The sequence below is a fragment of the Ambystoma mexicanum genome, chromosome 11, assembly GCF_040938575.1.
Source record: "Ambystoma mexicanum isolate Mex_15411 chromosome 11, UKY_AmexF1_1, whole genome shotgun sequence".
Classification (NCBI taxonomy): Eukaryota; Metazoa; Chordata; class Amphibia; order Caudata; family Ambystomatidae; genus Ambystoma; species Ambystoma mexicanum.
In genome coordinates, this window is record NC_090934.1 from 557,122,024 (window position 1) to 557,142,621 (window position 20,598).

Consider the following 20,598-nt stretch of genomic DNA (forward strand, 5'->3'; position numbering starts at 1 on the left):
TGAAGCCAGACACAAACATTCCATGAGGCTATGTCACATGGACATCACGCCAGTGAACATGCACAGTGAAGGTGTTCCCTGTGGTTGTCAGTGGGAGTGGTCAGTGCAGTACATGTGAAAGGCCTAGAAATGAAATACAACATGACCATCCATGAAAATGTTGTGGGCTGCTGGAAGTGGAAGTGTAGACATCAGGTGACAAATGCTGGAAGAGGGTTGTAGGGGTACAGTAAACAGCCACCGAGTGTGGGGGATGGCGGGGAGGCAGTGCATGGGTTCAACTGGTGGCTCAGAGGACCGTGTCTGTGATCAGAGTGTGGGCAGGTGATAGTGCATTCTCTCAGTCATCTGGGACTCCAGCAGCATAGAAGATGAGAGAAAGCACAACACATGAGGAAGTGCCTCCTGTTACGCTCACCTGGCTCCCACAGAGGCATCGATCTGAACTGGACAGCTGTGGTCTCCACCAATGTGACGCGTAGGGCCGAGATGACGGACTGGACTGGCCCACCTAGCTTTGTTTGCTTGGCCCGTAGGAATATTCTTCTGCACATGGAGAAAGGGAATTAACCACATGTGGAGTTGAGTGTAAATCCCCCCCCACCCCTGCTGTTCTCCCCACAGATCACCTTTGATGTCCCCTCTTATAGTCTCACCTGATGGTTTGGAAAGATGAGCTCTCCATCCTGCATTGAGCACAGGGGCGCGTAGATAACCAGTTGCTTCACTGGCTCGAAGGAATTGGTGAGTTCCAGAACAATATTGACTCCGAAAAGTATGTAGTTCGTAAGAGTTCAAATGCCTGACTTTCACTCTTGTCCGATTCCTTGCAGGTTGCAGCTTGACCCTAGTGAAGAGTTCCTTGTGGCAACCGGTAATATTCTGGTAAGGATTTGTATTTTCCAACACAGTTCGATAAAATAATTTCAATATGTAACCTGTTGCTTTCTCCCTTATTCAGGCACTGAGAGAAAGTATGAAGTCTCGGGGAATAATACCTCCGGCGGTAAAATCAGGTAAGTCTATTGTGGTGAGGAGGGTTCCCCTTGATAGTCCCTTTGTTTCACCTTGCTGTCCTTTTGTTTCCCCTTAGGGGCCGGGGTTCGGCGAAGATGCAGTGGAAGCTGCGCTGACCCTTGAAGAGGAATAGTACCCCCGGTGGTAAAATCAGGTAAGTCTATGGGGGGGGTAACTAATATTCCTCTGTGTATTCCCTTGGCTCACGTTGCTGTTCTTGTCTTCTACTTAGGTGCCGGAATGTGGCGGGAACATGCAGGAGGATGCGGTGGAATGTGAAGATGCTGTGAAGGCCGGCGAGTTCAGCGCGGCGCTGCAGCAGGCGAGGCGACGCGCATAAAATAACTTCTTTCTTCCAGCTCGAAGGCGCGATGGATCGGGAATTCAGGTAAGGATCAAAGGTATTTTCTCTTGTTCTAACCTTTTCTCCTTCTTTCTCCCTTTTTCTAGGAGCTCCAAACTCGAGCCGGGCGTGGCAGAAGACTGGATGCAGACTTGCAGGCACGGTGAGCGTTACGCTGCTGGATGCAGAATAACGCGAAGCGTGTGCTGCTTTTCGGGCGTGGTTTAAATAGCCTCCAAAGTAGTCCCAGGTTAAGTATTCCTCCCCAGCCCCACCCGAGTAAAAAATAAAATAGTCCCTAGGTAAAATAGTTCCTTCCAAGCCTCATTTGGCTTGGAGCTCTTGCAGCATGGACTGCATCAGGTAAGCTTGCAGCATGGTCTGCATCAGGTAAGTTCTACTCTATGAGCCTGGCGCCTATGGCGCCAGGACTGACTCTCCATATGAGCCGACCGCACCCTAACAGCCCCTAGCAGGGGTTTTTGGGCTTGCTCAAAATAACTTGATGCCTGCTTCCGGGGTTGCTGGACCTGGTCTGGGTCCCCGGTGGTAGGCATCATGACATCTCCTGACCTGGAGAGGGTTCACCTCAAGTACCATTGAGGCACAGAGGCTGTACCAGAGGGAGACCACAGCTAAAGATAGCCATTAACCACAAACTAATTGATACGTGAGAAGTAATTGACCCCGAGTGAGTACTAAAGGGATGATCAAAGCCCATGAGAAGGAAGCAAATGTGGAAGATGGAGTTGAAGGACCGATAAGGCCCTGTGGACAATGCACAGGGATTGTAAATTAACAGTCATACCCACTGGGAGCCACTGCCATCATCACAGTCCCAGCGAGAAACAATATAGGCCCCCAAGACAAAAGGACAATTCACACAGTCCTGGTCTGGATGATTCTCCGAGGGAAGAGAGTAGAAGCACAGAATTCTTGGCATAGGTCGTTGCAGTACCCGATCATGGGTATGACCAGTCTGCTGGAGACAGTGGGCTGATGGGGGAAGGTGAGAAAATGAAGATTACCCCACCCCCCCCCCCCCCCCGAGGAGGTTCAGCTGGCAGGGGGACCTCTCAAAGACGTCAGAGATGTGCACAGAGAAGGCAAGTGTGGAGTGGCATATGATCACAGGCTATCTGCCATCACTGATTGGAGCTGGAAAAAGGCCAAGAGAGGCAGGCCAAGAGAGGCCGGACAAGAGGGACATGGAGTGAGTGAGCAGGTGTGCAGATGGGGTTTGTCACGGTGTGCAGCACATCGTGCATATGCAGGCTGCAGGACAACAAGCACGTGTCAGTCCACCATGACATGGTTCGCCCATGGCAGTCATAAACGCATGCAGAACTGCCAGGCAATCAATACACTTCATCCAAGCAACAGACATGTCCTGGACGCACACGCATCACCACTCACCAGACATCCCCTCATAAATTGGCAGGTCTCCCACGCCTTGGATCTGCTCCACATCAATCAGCTCACTGATTATTTCCTCATGTAGAGTAAGTTCTTCGTCCTCTTGTGGTGACCCACCTCCAGTCACCAGAGTAGAGGCGTAGTTAGCACCCAGCTTATCCTTGGCTCGGCGCCGGAGGTCATTCCAACGCTTCACTGCCTCAGAAGCTGTGTGCCTCTCAATGCCCAAGGCGCTCATACGATCAGCGACACACTGCCAGAGGGGCATACACTGGCATACGCTGGGCAGGCATGTGTGTGCTCCCTGCCCGCACAAGCATGTCATGTTTGTGTTCCCGCACGTACTCCAAGAGGATCTGGAGTTATTCACCACTAAAACTCCTCTTCCTCGACGTGCGGGTCTCCTGTGCCGTGCCTCGGGACTGAGCCTGTTTGCCGACTGCACGCTTTCCCTTCTTGCAAGCTTGTGCAGTAGGGGCTGGAGCACTGGTGGACTGGGCTGATGCATCTGCCACTGATGCTGTGACTGTAGGTAGCCTTGCAGGCATCTGTACCCGAGTGCTGGTGGATGGACCTTTGTCCACACATCTCTTGGCCTTGGAGACACGGATATCTGCCCGTGTCTCGGTGGACCTGGGCCGTAACCCCTACAGGCCTGGCTTTGGGACCCCGAGCCTGGGTGGGGGTGCTGCAGCTGCCCCTGCAGCTACCTGACCCTGCTTGGTCTGGCCAGCAGATGATACTGCTGATCCTGGACCACGTGCTTGGGACATCAGCATCAGCTGCATTTCCCTGGCCCAGTTGGGTGGGGGTTTGGGGGGAAATGTCTCTCCCTACATGGACCTGGGCACCTCGGTCACCTACGCCAGCTCCGACAGCTCTGCCCCCTCGGCTCAGCCACCTTTGCCTCCCTTCCCACTTGTTTCCCTCCCAGTCATGGCACTGATATATTAGTGCAATGGGAGGTGCAGCTACCAATTGACCTGGGCAATTTGAGTGAGGGAGCAGGGTACGTGATGTCAAACGTACCAGTGTGGTCCAGCAAGGCTCGATGTAACCACTGGGGAAAAATAAATGGGCCGCGCAATGCACAGGCACCCCAAAAAGGAAAAAACGTGTACGCAACCCCTCGGTAGCCCACATGTAAAATTAAAACGCTACGCAGTACGCTGTGGCACCCAGCAACACAAAAAAAGTGTACGTGGATTACACATAAGGTACAGTGATGTCAACAATGGGGTACGCGATTCACAGGGGCTCCCACAGTATGCAATATGCGTACACAACTCACTGTTAGCCTCTTCAAAAAAACAAAATAAAACGTGCGTGCAGAGGCAGCTCCAGCGCCAAAAGGAGAAGTTTGAACTGTCACAGTAGTGAACAATTCACGTGGCACCCCAAAATACTTCGAAGTCCACAGTACGTCCACTACAAATTGCACGTACATTGCAATGTTGTTGCACGCACACCTTTATCCCGATACTGAACGGCAACATTCAGCGCGTGTCACGTAACTTACACGCTTATGGCCTTTCCTCTGATTTTACGCTAACACGCTGTTAGGAGTCACTGTCTCCGACTGGCCACGCGAGTAACACGGAAGACCCACACTCCTGCCTACCAACCAATTTACCTGCCTCCAACTGCCCCGAGCTGCCTCCTACAAGCCATCTGCTGCTGCCAGACCACTCTCTGTGCCTGCTGCCAACGTGCCCTGCAGTTTTGGTCCCTGCTGTATAGCCATTGCCAGTGCTCCTGTCGTCGGACCTGTGACCACCCCTGCTGATCCAGAAGACTCCCAACGTGCCATACCACTGCTCCACAGCCCAACTCCAAGACCACCTTGCCCACCCACACCTGCCTCAGGGGGTTGCCATGTCTGACCCAACATCATCAGAGGCAAGTGGCAACCCTCCGGCAGCTAGGCAGAGGGCTGTCAGCTTCTCAGCCAGGGAAGTGGACATCCTGGTGGCGCAAGTCCTGGGGTATTATGATGCCCTCTTCCACGGACCATCTTAAGTCGGCAAGGAAGGACGGAGGAAGATCTGGGCGGCCATCGTGGGTGCATCAAGGCGGAGAGGGTGGCACCCCATGACTACCATCATGTCCACAAGCGCTGGGAAGACTTCAAGGCCAGGACCCACAACAAGGCCTGCCGCTTGACCACCTACAACATGAGTCCTGGAGTGATTCTACCCAGCACTGCACACCCAGGTCATGGATTTGGCGCTCCGTCCGGACTCGACTGGTAAGTGTCCATGTGTTCTTGTCCAGCATAGTGCATGTGCAGGTTGATGTATGGTTGGAGTGTGCACCTTGGCCTCATGTCTGGCATGCCTCTTGGACAGATGTCTGTGTACATGTCCCCAGACAGTGCTACATGTGAGTCCATTCAAGCATGTGTGACATCAATGGTGTCTGTGTTGCAATGTGTGATGCGCGCAAGCATGTAACAAAACGCACATGGTTTTATGCATGTGTATGGACTGGGGCATGTGAGAGGTATGATACCTGGGTGCTTTCGGCAACATCATGGACATGCATGGTGTGCATGTGTCAGAGTAGTGAGTGTGTGACTGGCCAACACTCATGGATGTATGTTATTTGAGCATTTGAATGTGTGAGTGACTCATGCTGGCAAGTTGACATTGAGTGCACTGTGACATGATAGCTTCAATGCCAGATGCATGACTGTCAGGTGATGTGTGTGAATGAGATGTGTATGTCCCATGATGCATGTGAGGTGGATGCACAATTTTGATGTGCTGACAGTGCCTTGTCCAAGGATGTGAATGTCTGTTGTGAATGACAGACATGATTGTGCATGTGTGTGAATAGCACTTCCTTGTGTGTAGTGGACGGTGATGATGGTTGTGACCTTTGACAGTGCCACTGATGTACATTTGCATTGTGACAAACACACATATGTACAGTACCCTGATGTTTGTGTTCTATGTTTCCCTATCCACAGCCACGATGGAAGAAGAGGGCAGAGAAGGCGCTGTGGAGCAAGGCAGCAGGGATGCCTCCACCAGGCACAAACGCAAGGCCCAGTCATCTTCCCAGTTACTGTCATCTTCCGGGAGCGAGGAGACAGGTGCCACGTCCAAGTCAACGGCCGCAGCTGCTGAGGGTAGGTCCAAAAGCGCAAAGGTGGTGGACTCCTCCTCAGCAGTGGGAGGGACAGGTGAGCCCGTACAGGGGCAAGACACTGCCGAAGACAGTGGGGAGGCATCCAGGTTGTCGGAGGAAGAGGAGGCCGCATTAGCCCAGACCCTGGGGCCTGGCGGGGGTGATGGCGTAGGTGTGACTGGTGCAGTCCAGACTCAGGGGCCGGAGGCAGTGCAGGTAGAGTGCAGGTTGCAGTGGAGGTGCCTGTGCCTATTCCTGCGCCTGGGACTGCGACTGCATCAGTATGCACCTGCGGGCATGCCTCAGGCCGGACCCATCCACAGGTGGCAGATGTTTCCACACAAACAGAAACACCAATACATGCGGATGAAGCCATTCGGGACAGGGTGGAACCTGTGCTAGCCGGTATCATGAGGCGTACAGGCACCATCCGTGACGAGGTGCAGGCTTCCATTCGGGAGCTTGCACGTCATCACAATGAGGTCTGTCTCTTGAACTGGCTAGCACATTTCCTGGTCTCGCAATGGGTCCGTGGGCTGTCCACTTATGTGACCCCTCTTCGTCTTCCTCCTCTGTGCGCCAGTCGTCATCCCTGCTGCCTTCCGGCCCAGATACCACCAGGGCCCCCTGTGTACCTGTCCCAACCCCGGCGGCCAGTCTGGTGGAGATCACATCCCTGCCAGAGTCGGGAGTCGAAGTTGGATCAGCCGAGGTGGTCACCATGCAGATCCAGCCGGCGACAGGAGCTGTGGCAATGGAGGAAGAGCAGGCACCAAGGAGCATGGCACGTGCACAACGGCACTGGGGGTTGTCATCATCCCGGAGGCTGTCCTTGATGCGCAGGCACCAGGCTATTTGGCAGCGGCAGGCTCTTAGTAGGAGGCTACAGGACTCGGGCCTTCAATAGCAGCGAGGTAGGTATCGGCCATCGGGCAGGAGGAAAACATGGACCTTCCCCAACGGATGTCTTCCGTGTTGGAGCGTTTTGGTCAGCAGATCGGGGCAGAGCGGCAGCGGGCACGGGAGGCAAGACTCACCATGGCCAGGGCGGAGAATACACTGCGTCGGGCAGAGAGGCGGGCTGAGGTCCTCGAGGAGACTTGCAGGGAGTTTTTGAGAGGAGCATGTTGGAGTCCCTTCAAGCCCTCGAGGGGAGAGCAGAGGCCCACCTAGTGGAAGTAGATGAAATGTCCAATGATGCCCTGGCCGAGACTTTGAGGGGACATGTTGAGTCGATGGACTAGCCCGCTGCCATTGTACATAGTTCTTTAGGTGTAGGTTTCATTTTTTTGGAGTGTTTGGACTGTGCTCCACTTTTTGCATATCGTTATTTTTCATTTGATTTTTCTGGGATATTTTTGCATGATTTTGTTATAAGTTTGGCACATTGGACCTCTCATATTTGTACATAGTTAGCATTTTTTTTTTATCCATTTCTGTTCACCATGATGCAATGGTTTTATTTTCATTTGTGTTTTCATTTGGATATTCATTTAAGGACATGGACCTAATTTTTTTGTAGGATTTTCTTCACCCCTACATTATTTTTACGTTTGGACACTCTTATTTATTTAATGCATATTTCATTCATTTAATGATAAAAAGTATTACTTCAATACTTGTTTTTAATATATATTTTCATTCATACTCAAATTGGTGTTTGGTCTCAATGGTTTGGTCTCAAAGGCTATTTCACTGTAGGCTATTTCACTGTATGCACAATAGGCTATTTCACTGTAGGCCGTTACACTGTAGATAGCACAGTTACAGTTCAGTCGGGCACAGTGGGCAGGTCCTAGTAGGTGAAGAGGACTTAATCACTTTAGGCAACAAAGAGGTTTGCTTTAGTATATAAGGCAAGTTAGTATCTTAACATATTGGAGGTGCTACCCAAACATTGTATCATGATATGGTGAACTGTGGAGTAGGCCGCCACTAGTACTGGATCAACCCTAAGGTGTGTAAGAGGTTACAGAGATTGCAGTCTCAGAGCGGTATTAGGATGCAGGAGGCGTGCTCAACAGATAGCAGCTGTGTGCCGGTGGGGACGCAGAGCTTCATAGAGTCGAGGTGAAATCACAGGTCAGGGTTACTTACAGTTGTTAGCAGTCACGTTGTAGTTGACTAGCTTGGTGGTGCATGGCATATAACCGTGACTGATACTCAAAAGGGGGTGGGGGTCGCTGGACAGCCAATGCAGTACATGTGGCTCGCACCGGCGAACAGCGGCAAACTTGGCCTGTGTGTGGGCCTTGGGTGGGAGGCCGGCTACGCCTGCCGGCTCCCAATTGGCTCTTTTGGACGCTGGGGTGCCCAATCATTGTGGCGGTGAGTAGGATAACTGTAAATCAGGCTGGGCTCTGTACTCCGTCTGGGTGGGCGGACATTTTGGAAGTCCGTGCAAATGCAGAAAACAGCAAGGCGAGTCTTGTAAATTGCGCTGTGTACAGCGCTTCTACTGGAGTATGGCTTTTCATCAGATTTAAAAGCCAGTAGAAAATATGATGCACTTCTGTGCTAATCTTTTGCCGAAGGTCGGCACAGCGACAATGTGGCTGCAAAAACGCTCATGGTAGCATGAGAAGCCCTGCTGGGCTTACCTCTAATGAAGCAGCTGGTCGGTTCCTTTGGCAAAACTTAGATCGGTTGCGGAGGGTCTCGCGCTCATGGCGGCTTGATAAATGGACATTAGCACCAGGAGGTGGATTACCAGTTGCTATGGATACCAGACTACAACATCTGTTTGGGTGTATGCTTGCCGGCCCTTCAAGCAGCAGCAAGAGTTATTTTTTCTAGAAAATGCACACACAGCGATGACTCGTTTACCAACCAATATTGTCTGGCTATACAGCTCTTGGCAGCCTTTCTATATAGGTTTACAACACAAGTTTAAACACCTCTGATTTGTAGAAGGTATGCCGGACAGTCGCAACGATGACTACCTACTTCCACTGAGCATGTTGAATATGGTCATGGTCGATGATTTGATGACAGACTGTGGCCAGAGTGCTGAACTAGAAAAAGCCTTTACTTATTATTCACATCACAACAAGCTAAGCATTTGCTATATTGTGCAGAACATGTTCCACAAGGGTAGGAGTAACAGATCTATAACACTAAATGCTAGTTATATAGTGTTATTTAAAAGCCCCTGTGATAAGCAAGAACTAGCCGTGATAGCTCAACAGATGTACAGGTCCAATACGCAATTCTTAACATAGGCTTTTGTAGGAGAGACCAGTAAACCCAACTGATATCTGCTGGTTGATTTAAAAACAACCACTCTAGAAGATTATAAATTGCGTGCCGATATAGTTCCACCGGATCTACCCACTGTCAACACCCCTAAAAGACATCTAAAATATCTTTAAAAAAACACCCTTACCAGCATTACCACGTCAGCAGCTACTCATGCTTTCAACATGTCAACACGCATACTGAGAAACATTACGCTGCTCAAAATGCTTGTATATGCCACCACACAGCAACGCAAGGCCATTCTAGTTACGCTAATGACAAACTGGTGATCGCCATTTCTTTTTTTATATTAGCAATATTTATTTACACGAAAAACTTCTTACAACTAACCAGAGACATTGGGAGGCAATATGAAAATTGTTAAAAAATGTATTTCACAAATGCAGATGTTTTTCTCCAAAGACCAAATCCATCTCAGCCACTTTTAGGAAAGATTTCATTTATGTGCAATTTTCTCTCCATTTAAGGACCCCACGCCCCCCCCCCAAAACCTTTTGCTTTTGTTTGGCTTTCCAATCCCGACTTTTTCCAGTGCAGCCCAGCCTTCAACTGAACTCCCCTGGGCTTTTGCTCACTGGTTATGGGGAAACTGACCGTATCCTTCAGACTGCCAGTACTAAACTACGTTTCCCTAAGTCTTTCACTATGTTGCCATTTCTTGGTAACTTTTTAACAGTGCACAATGTACCTTCTAGTACCGTGCGCTGGAGACCCCTTTTATTTTTTGGCCCTAGACACCCTCAAAGGATTTTTTGGTGATTGTATGAGTGTGCCTGGAACGAACATGTGGCAGCAGTTACTTTTTATAATGTTTTACTTCTTTTTAGTGAATCATATCGTGATTACCGCGTTTGGTTCAAGACTGTGGACAGGGGGAAGCAGTTGACCACTGCAACCTGGGGATCTGCTGATACTCCAAGCATAGACCAATTGTCCAACGAGGTAAGCAGATGTGCCTTGCTGGAACACCACATATACAAAGCAAGGGAATGCCCAAAAAAACCTGACATTTGGAGGAAATGGGATGACGCTTAATGAGCCCAACCCCCCTCCTGACCCCACCGGGGTATAAGCACGGACCTCTGATTGACTTCCGACGAAGGGAAACTGTCCATGCCGAAGGGGAGCCCTCCCCCCCCCCCTCCGGCAGCCAGAGAAATTTGATGCCATCAAGAATTGCTCATGACCATTACTGCATATTGTATTTCATGTGACCCTGCTGCATGTTTACATCGTTTGTTATTGTAACAGTCAATAAAAAGAGTTATAAAAAAAAGGGCAGAAAACGGCCGAGCCAAAGTCTTTTGTTCTGTCCCATGGCCATTTTGTCCCTTGCCTTCAACCCAGGTCGAGTAACCCGGGTTTTCCTTATTTGGGCATGCAGCCTCCAGCGAAAACCGATCTCTTTTGCGGGCTTCTGTCTGTCATGTGTGTATGCCCAGGAAGCGGGTTGGGACGGTCTGGTACCAACCCACACTACTGGTGCCAGGATGTCTGGAGTGCCTGAATGACTGACCACACTGGACCGTGATTAGTCCACGATTGGGATACCTGCAAGAGGGCAGATCTTTGATTGGAAGTCTTCATTTTTGGACCAAAGCTAAGATAAGATAAGATAAGATAAGATAAGATAAGATAAGGGGCTCTGCATCCATTCCAGGTCGATCACCTGTGTTCTCACCGAACTACAGAAGGAGCCCGAGTTCTCACCCAACTACAGAAGAAGCCATGTCTCCTGCACAAAGAATCAGACTTGTGAAACCCCTGGAGACGCTTTGGAAGGTTTTGGCACTCTTTGCCTTCTGCTGTCCCGTTGGACCCCTGCTTTCTTCTTCAATCTAGAAGACCCGACAAGGCGCTTCGCCTCTTTGGAAGTGTTCCTGGGCCATCCGGTGAACTGTGCAGCTCTACCTCAGGGTATCCCGCAGAACCATTGCCATCTCGAGTGTAAACCCGAGACTTGGGTAATTGCTTGCTTGTGGTTCCGTGCATTCTCCCGCCGAATTTCACAGGCCTAGCTCCTCTGGGTCCCGAACTAGGAGAGTGCGTAAACGCTGCCCACATCTGTGATTCCTGAGTCACTACCTGTTGCTGACGGTTGCTGTAGATCCCTTGCTGTTCTGCTCTTGTGCGCCCTGACGCCTGCTGCGCCATAATTTTCTTCATACCTCCTCTGCACACTGAGAAAAGGCAACTGTCCCGTCACGGACGATTGTTCTCCCGCACAGCCACTGAGAGCCGGAGCGCCGCGAAAATGCAGGACGCGAACCTACTAGCAACCACGACTAAACTGGCAAAGTTTGATCTGGACTATGCCAAGGGTCGGCGAGTACTTGCATCACTTACTAGTGGCGCTCTGGCACAACCGATCACTTTTACGCATGAGTATCCCTTGAAAGGTACGCAAACTTGGCTGGGTTAACCTGCACTCCCTAGCTATTCTCACCTTTTGAACACTGCTTTGCCGGCAAGAGCAGGGCCTACTCGAATAGTGGGAACCAGTTCTTCATCACCTCAAGTCCCTCCCTGACTCGCTACAGCCCTCCCAAGAAGACCCGCTCACAAGCATGATCGTGCATTTTATGCACAACTGTACACTTTAGCACAAGGCTCCCCTCTTCTTAGGGTTGAACTCAAAAGTTAGGGAACAACTCTGAAAAAATTGACTAATGCTATTAAGGTGCTAGCTCGCCCCTCTCTTCACAGGTTTTGGCTGTATTTTATCACCGAATTGCATTAGGAAATGTAATGTGTATTCGACAATATTTACTATAACCAATTGCGTGGAACAGCGATGGGAACAGGTTTTGCACTGTCTTATGCGAATTTGACAATGGGATGGTGGGAAAAATGTGTTGTCTGGACCGATGCCAATACCAAGTATACTAACCAAGTAGTCCTCTGGCTATGGTTTATTGATGACTTATTCATCCTGTGGAATGGAAAAGAAAAGGATTGGCTTGACTTTGTAACCAAGTTAAATGTCAACAACTTGAACCTCAAATTTATAGAGACTCAGTCATGAATCCTTAATTTTTCTAGATGTACTGGTGAAAACTGACCACAAAGAAATCAGTACAGAACTTCATCGAAAACCAACGAGCTCCGACATGCCATTATTTGCGAGCAGCAATCATCCTATTCCATTAAAATGGAGTATACCATACGGAGGGTTCGTCAGGATTCGCCGCAACTGCAGCAAATTAGATTGTTTTGACAGAATGCAAGATCACAGCTCGCAATTTTGCCAAACAAAGATACCCTAAGGCAATCATCGAGAGAGCTTACACTAAAGCACGAAACATAGATCGAACAGCATTGCTCTCTACCAATCGAACATCTGAAAATATTTCGGAACCGGACGACGCAAGATTAATACTCACGTATGGCTCACACAATAAGGAATATACTACACAAACATTGGCATGTCTTAAAGACTGATGAAGGCCTACTTCCATTCATGGGGGAACAAGTCAACATAACCTATAGGAAATCTACCTCCATTAGAGATACACTAGTCAACAGCTTTATGTCCTCAAAGACGGAAATTAACGCTGCATCCACGTGGCTGAATAAAAAGAACACTGGTTTCTCCAAATGCACCAAGTGCAAAGCATGCCAATTTGCTCTGAACAAAACAAACTATGTACATCCAATATTAGGTCATAATATTGAGGTGAAAACCAAAATAACATGCAACACAGAATTCGTTGTACATGTACTACTTTGTTCATGCAATTTGTGGTTTGTGGGAAGTACTATTGGCAAGCTGAAATTGAGAATATTGCAGCATATGCGGGCCATAAAAAACGTAGATGCTTCCTACCCTATGGCAGTACATATTTTTAGAGACCAACATCAGAGCAAATTAGACAGCTTCAGATTTTTTAGAGAACACCATATTAAGCTCAATCCATGTGGAGGGAACCGCGAGCTGGAATTGCGCCAGATGGAGACACGATTTATCCTAGATTTCCAAACCAAGAAACCAGGAGGACACAACCTGGATGAATAGTTGTATACATTCCTTGGGACATAAATGTCCTCTTCTGCTTTAGTCTCGACAATTCCTTGAAGTTAACAATATAAGAAAATACCCTTTGCTGATCTTTGATAGTTGAGCTTATTTTAACTTTTTCTATTTTATATGTGTGTTGAATTTTTATGTAATAGTGAGAACTGCACAGCTTTTAGCCCTGATTCAAACTACTTTCTCTCCCCTTTTCTACATGCTCTGGTTTATATTTCCCAAATCCTCGTTTTATATTGTATACTTTATACTGGCTGCAAGTACTATTTCACTTTTACAGCACTGAGCACTTTAGCATCTTTTCATCTCGCTGTCACAGAAGACAATCGTAATTTCCAAGAAAGCATTTATAAAACCCAACCAATAAACTGTGAGGAACAAAGTTCAAGATATTAACAAAGCACTTTGCACTATGCACTTTAGGTTTTTAAAGGTGAATTGATTGAGAGTTATGTTTACAGCACTATACACTTTATAATCGTGAACCTGAAAAAGACAAATGCCATGTTTCCTCACACACATATTAGACAAATAGGAAATTAATTGGCGACAGTGTTAAATTATTTTTATCATTTTATGATGCCAGTATCGAATTGAAAATCCAGGCTTTGATTGGGAAAAACGTGTAAGTTCACAGTGAGCAGGCTTTGATTCTAATCAACAAGTATTAGAGTGACAATAAATTTAAATTGTCGTCAAAATGAAAATAAAAACAAAAACCTGTCACTGTGCACTGAACGGCTTCAAAAGATGAATGTGAGATCTCTAAATACGTAAAACATTAGCTTAAATGCATTAAGAGGGAGACTCAACACATTCCAAAATGGCTGCATGCATTTAACATAGAACGTATATGGGGTATTGTAAGAGTTGAAAGAGAAAAGGGACAAATGTGTCGGGCAGAACCATAGAGATTGAGTTTCTTTGTATATGAAAGCACTGTGCAGTTTTCTCATGTTTTATATATGTGAACAAGCAACGGGAGCGTTGCGAAATGAGTCATAGGTTGCAATGCCTTCAATAAAGCTGGATATGGCACAAGAACTTTGGCGAAAGATGGATTGATTTATTTCCTGGAGATTTATGCTGGCGTCCTGACTGCTTTGAGTGCTGTCCCTGTGTGGAAAAGTGCATTTACTTTTCCTCTTTCTTCAAAATATATATATATATATATATATATATATATATATATATATATATATATATATATATTGTATAGTATACAGATTGGTCTGGCTTGTCTAGAAGGTTCCCCTGTTTCACTAAACCGAGGGTGGCCTCCTAAAATTCTGCCCACTAGGTCAGAGTTTGGAAATCTATCAACAAATTGGTGTACAGCGGTGGGATAAGATCGGAGGTACCCAGTGTTGCGCACTGGTAAGGTACCCAAAGACATAGTGCTCGTAGGTTAACATTAACTGTAAGCCACCTGCCTTTACTCATAATATGGAGGCAATTACGGACATTGCTTTGAGTGCCTCTAGATCTGAGACACTACAGAAGGTTTGTACTGAAAGGGGCCTGTCGGCCACTAGAACTAAATCTGAAATGATCCAAAGGAACACAGATTGGCAGGAAATGCGGATTCTGGCTTTGCCCTCCTATGATCGTGTGGGATCTATCAACCCACTAATCCAAGCCCTGCAACATCACTGTGTATTGCTGGCAGCAGAAACATCATAATGGCCGCCGGAAAGCATGCTGCTCACCAGAAAGTGCGCAGTGAAAACCTGTAAAATAGGCCACCATCAACTTTTGCCTATGTCAGTGGTAACACAGGATACCACTGCCAAAACCCACCATTTGGCTGCTCAAAGAGCAAAATCATTGCAAAGGAAACAGAGCTAGTTTCAAAAATCTGCTTTTATTTGGTGTCAAATTTGTAGAAATCATGGCTCACAAAACACCTAAAAGATCCAACCTCTTTATTGGGTGTTCCACATAATTACTGCAAGAATCCGCATCAATACAATGTCAGCAAAAATCATATGTTCTCAGAACAAAATCCTCTTTTAAAGATCCTTGATGGAAAGACAGCTGTCCAAAATGGGTGTAATACCATTGCTCACCTCTACCAAAAAGCCGGTGTCTTAAAACCATTTGTGTAAAGTTGAACAATTGAGCCCAAACTATGCGAAAAGAAGAGAATTCCAACAAAATGCCATATAAGAGTGCCACACAGTGATTTCATGTTGAAAAAGACTTGATTTAAGGATATGTTGCTTATTTTAAGTTTATTAAGTTATTATTTTTCACAAGGAACTATGTTACAATTGATCAAAAAGTAACCTGATGCGATTAAAACTCCAAAAGGCTTGCTTCCCCTGAGAACCCTTCACACCTTTTCCCTGGAGAAAGGCAGCTTCCCCTGCCCTTGGCCAAGAGATTGACAGGCTGGTGTGAACAGGAACTAGCAGAGGCACCCTGGCCTGTTGCTCTCCGAGTCAGCCGAGCTCTAGGAGACAGACCAGACTGAGATGTGAATTGAATTGAAAGCAACTGTATGTTTTATAAAAATGTTTATAACAAATTGTACCAAGCTGACAAAAATTGGAAACTTTGAGATTCTTAAAATTAAAAATTCCCTCACAATTTAAGACTAAGCTGGACGCCGTGTGATGTTCTGAGACCAAACCCCGGAATTTATTCATATTGTACTGCTGGATTGTTGCTATGAACATAAGAAATTACAGTAATATGCCCAGAGAGGATATGAATGCATGTCTAAAAATGGGCGCAGAAATATTGGGAAACCCACCAAAAGCGCAAAAAGTGGTCATCTCTGAACCAAAGCTCCTAGGAAGATCAGAGTTGGACAGATATGTACCTTAGGCAATCTGTCATGCAATTTAGGTAGCATTAACAAGTGTGTATATTGTAAATATGTGTTTTATGAAAAATCAGATATGCTGTACAGACACAAAGGGGAGTGCTTTCACCTAAGCCATAAACATGACACCGGGTGACACGCTGATCCTTTCTCCAGTCAGGGGACAGGAAATCCTCTGACCAATTAAATCCTTAGAGGGTTGGGCATGTAGAATCAGCCTCCCCACCCACTTTGAAAACACAAATAGAAACTGCTTAGGACAGATAACGCACATCTTTCCACTACTCACCGATTTCTTGGCGAAGCACCCTGCAGGAAGACTCCAGACTCTAGATCAGGGGTGCACAACTGATTTTGACAGAGGGCCGAAAGTACCCTACATGATGGCTATAGTGGGCCGAAAAGTAAATGTGGGTGGGGCGGTAGGCGCGGTGGGGCATGGCAGGAGGCTTTTTCAACCCCTATTTTTTATTAAACACTATGCCCCATGGCTCCCACCCCTCATGCAAACACTATGTCCCAAGACACCCACCCCTCATGCAAACACTATGTCCCAAGACACCCACCCCTCATGCAAACACTATGCCCCATGCCACCAAGCATGCACCATGCATACATACTCATACAGACCCCAACCCCCCCCACCCCTGCATAAAAACTAACAAGCATACACCCATACAGACCCGAACCCCCCCACCCCCAACTCCGCACACAAACTCACAAGCATACACCATGCACCCATACAGACCCCGCCCCCAACTCATCATACAAACTCACAAGTATACACCATGCACCCATACAGACCCAAACCCCCACCCCCAACTCAGCACACAAACCCACAAGCATACACCATGCACCCATAAAGACCCGAACCCCCCCACCCCCAACTCAGCACACAAACATACACCATGCACCCATATAGACCCGAACCCCCCCACCCCCAACTCAGCACACAAACTCACAAGCATACACCATGCACCCATTCAGACCCCACCCCCAACTCACCATACAAACTCACATGCATACACCATGCATCCATACAGACCTGAACCCCCCACCTCACCAAACAAACTCACAAGCATGCACGCATACAGACCCGGACGCCCCACCCCCACATCTCAACATACACTGAACGTGCACACAACAACAACAAACATTCAGGCACACCCGACCCCTCCAACCCCCCCCCCCAGCATCTCAACATACACTTCACTTGCACACATACACATTCAGGCAGACCCGACACACACCCCACCCCTGCATCTCAACATACACTGAACTTGCACACAAACACATTCAGGCAGACCCGACCCCCACACCCCCTCCGCATCTCAACATACACTTCACTTGCACACATACACATTCAAGCAGACCCGACACACCCCTCCCACCCCTGCATCTCAACATACAAATACAAACACACCCATACACACCCTCCCCACCTCCACATCTCAACATACATACAAAAACAAAAAACACAGTCAGGACGGACCCGAGACAGACAGACAGACACACACACAATACAGCCCCCCCACCATGTACTTACCCAGACGTGCTGGAACGCTGGCGAGGCTTCTGGCACTACGGCTGGCGTGGCAAGCAAGGCTGAAATGCCTTCCAGCATCAAGCCTTATTGGCCTCGCCAGCCGTAGTGCTGGCCCTCCATTGGTGCAGCGCACACGCACTACGTGGCTCGTAGGAGCTGCGTGGTTCGTGTGCACTGAACCAATGACGGCCAGTGTTTTGTCCGGCCCGGAAGACAACAAAGACTTTCCTAATGGAGGGCAGCAGATGCTGCTTGCGGGCCGCCCTCCATTAGGAAAGTCTTTGTTGCTGGCGGGCCAGACAAAACGGCATGGCGGGCCGCAACTGGCCCGTGGGCCGTATGTTGTGCACCCATGCTCTAGATAGATCCAGAGACCAGTCTCTAGAACCAAACTCTAGAACTTTGAAGCAGAGAGGCCTAATTCACAAGCTGAACCCTTCTCAGCAGGTCTGCAGAATCTAGCAACCTGATTCTAACCCCTAAACTCCCAAGGGGCTCTCACCTTCAACAGCCGGGCTGTGCTGTTTTGCTATTCTAGCCAAGAACCCTGTGCTAGAACCAAGGTCCAGACTCAGAAAGCAGAGCTGTATCCAGAACCCGTCAGATCCAGTCCAAGAGGCCACCCAGACCGCCGTGCAGTGCTGAGAGCAGAACCCAGAGTGTCTGAGACCTGTCTGGTGGCGAGTGAAGCCAAACCCTTGACGAGGCCCACTCCATTCTAAAGCCTAGGAGTGAGTATTTAGTCTAGAACTGTCCATAGTCATCTCTTAGTTTAAAGTAATCTTATTCCATTTCACCCATCCAGAACTGCATTATAGAACCTTTTGTCCATCCTGAATTCTTCTCCACATAAGTCTGTGATAATTGTAGCAATAATCATCTTTGCGCTGATATTTCTGAAGAAGGAAAAGTGTTTTGACGGACAGAGATCAGAGCGGTGGTGCCGCTGTTCTGGTGGCTGCCCGTTGAGTGTCTTGCTTCTTCATAGCTCCTTAGTATACGCCTATCCTTGTTGGTAAATCTTTAAAGCGCATCTGTCATTTCTGAAACCTCTACCTTCACAAAAACATCCGTAACTTTTGAACCGTCCTAGAACCGTAATTTAACTGCCATTTTGAAGCTGAGATCCTAAGCTTCCCAACAAACCTAATACGACATTCCAGTTCATTATAGTTTGTCCATAATCGCGTTTCACACACACAGAAAAATTGACGCGAATTGATTTAGCTCCATTTCAACACATGCCAAAATAGCTGTTTCTTGTTTACAAATGCTGAATTTTCTTTTCCATCTGATAATCATTCATGAATCGTTACTAGTGTAGACCTGAACCAATCCAAAGTGATTCTTACTTATCCTGAATATCCTTTAGTGAATTAAAATCATTTGGCATATTTTCCCATTCATTGCAATCACAATCAAAAGTATTTTGCCTGTTTTAAAATCATACCTGTTTTCTCCAAGCTTGCTGGGGGAACTGGAATTGAACCGTATTGTTGATTAATATTCCTGAAACTTGTGTGCCCTCATTTCCACCTCTTCATATTGCATAGTGGGGGGGAGTGAGTAATAACAGGGGAAAGAGTGATCATATTCTCTTTTGATTGAACCCATATCTAGTTTTATTTCTGTGTTGCATTTTCCTAGAACCATAAACGTATTACCGGTTACCTTATCCTTTCTGTTCCTACTCCCAACTGATTAAAGAGTTGTTGATATTGTAATATTACACAGTACTGATCACTGTTCATATTCATAAGTGTGCTATTCAGATCTTATTTTATTCATAAAAGCGTGATATATATATATATATATATATATATATATATATATTGTTAAATTCTTCAAATAAACCTTTTAATTTGCAAAAAAAACCTACTTCTTGGCTCAGTGAGGTCGGGGAGATTCAAAGAGAGGGGCGTCATATAAGGGTTCCACATCCAGATTTAAAGAACTTTGACATACAAATATATAAATAAGGGCTTCCATTGGGCATCCCAGACTAGGCATTGACTTAATTGGAGTGCTGGATTGAAGTCACTTACAATAGTGAAGAAGGTACTGGGGCTATCCCAAGTACCATAATGTATTGACTAGTGCTACTGTAGAGAGTAGCAAGGATGATGATGAGGAGGATTCCTCTGTTTCACAGGCAGGCTCTGAGGCGGAGGCCATGCTGGAATTCAAGAAGCAAGAGCTGCTGTTTAAGCAGAAGAAGCTTGAATTTTGCATGGCTAAGCTGGATTTGGAGAGGTCAGAGAAACAGAAGGACAGGGACCACCTAGATTGCAAAGCATCAATGGTTCCACTAGAGGGTCTGGTAATGGGTCTGGCTCCTCCTCTCATCCAAGATTTACAAAAGATCTGCTTAGTGTATATGATGACAAGAAAGACATTATGGACTGGTTGACTGCATTGGAGTATGACTGAGAGGTACAAGAAGTAGTGGATGCTGACAAGATTGCATGGTTGCTCAGTCGACTACCCCATTCTGGCTGCAGTGCTATTATGGATATGTCAAAGGCTGACAGAAAAGACTTTGAAAAATTGAAGCACACTCTGGTCTTAACGTTTGGGAAGACTCCTGCCCAATACTTGAAAAGATTCAGAGAATACAAAAAGAAAGAAGGTAATACGTGGGTTTCTTATCTTCCCCAACATAACAGAAAAATCTAGTTGGCACTATGACATTTAGATACACTAACCTAAGCTTCACTGTAAACCATGGAGACAATGCAGTGTTTTACAGAAAGCAATACTGTAGTTATGCATTATGCAACAACTTAAATTGTTAAGAATGCAATTGCATTACTGTTTTTAATAAGGTTACACATACTGGTCTTTTCCAAAGAGGATATAGTTTGCTTAATAAAAGTATCATCACGGTTACTTCTGGTTTTCTATGGTTTGAAAAAGAAGAAAAATATTGGCTAGCACTCCCACACAGGCCACTGGCATTTTAGAGTGAAGGAGATGATTACTATTGCACTCTCTCTCCATTAGCCCATTTGAACTTGCAGTGAGAA

At 47.0% G+C, this 20,598-nt stretch overlaps 1 protein-coding gene across 3 annotated transcripts in view; it reads right to left on the reverse strand.

Annotated features, from left to right (window-relative positions):
• Positions 1-20,598, reverse strand: part of NAT10 (N-acetyltransferase 10) — a 722,602-nt gene that overhangs the window by 673,911 nt on the left and 28,093 nt on the right. The window lies entirely within an intron of this gene.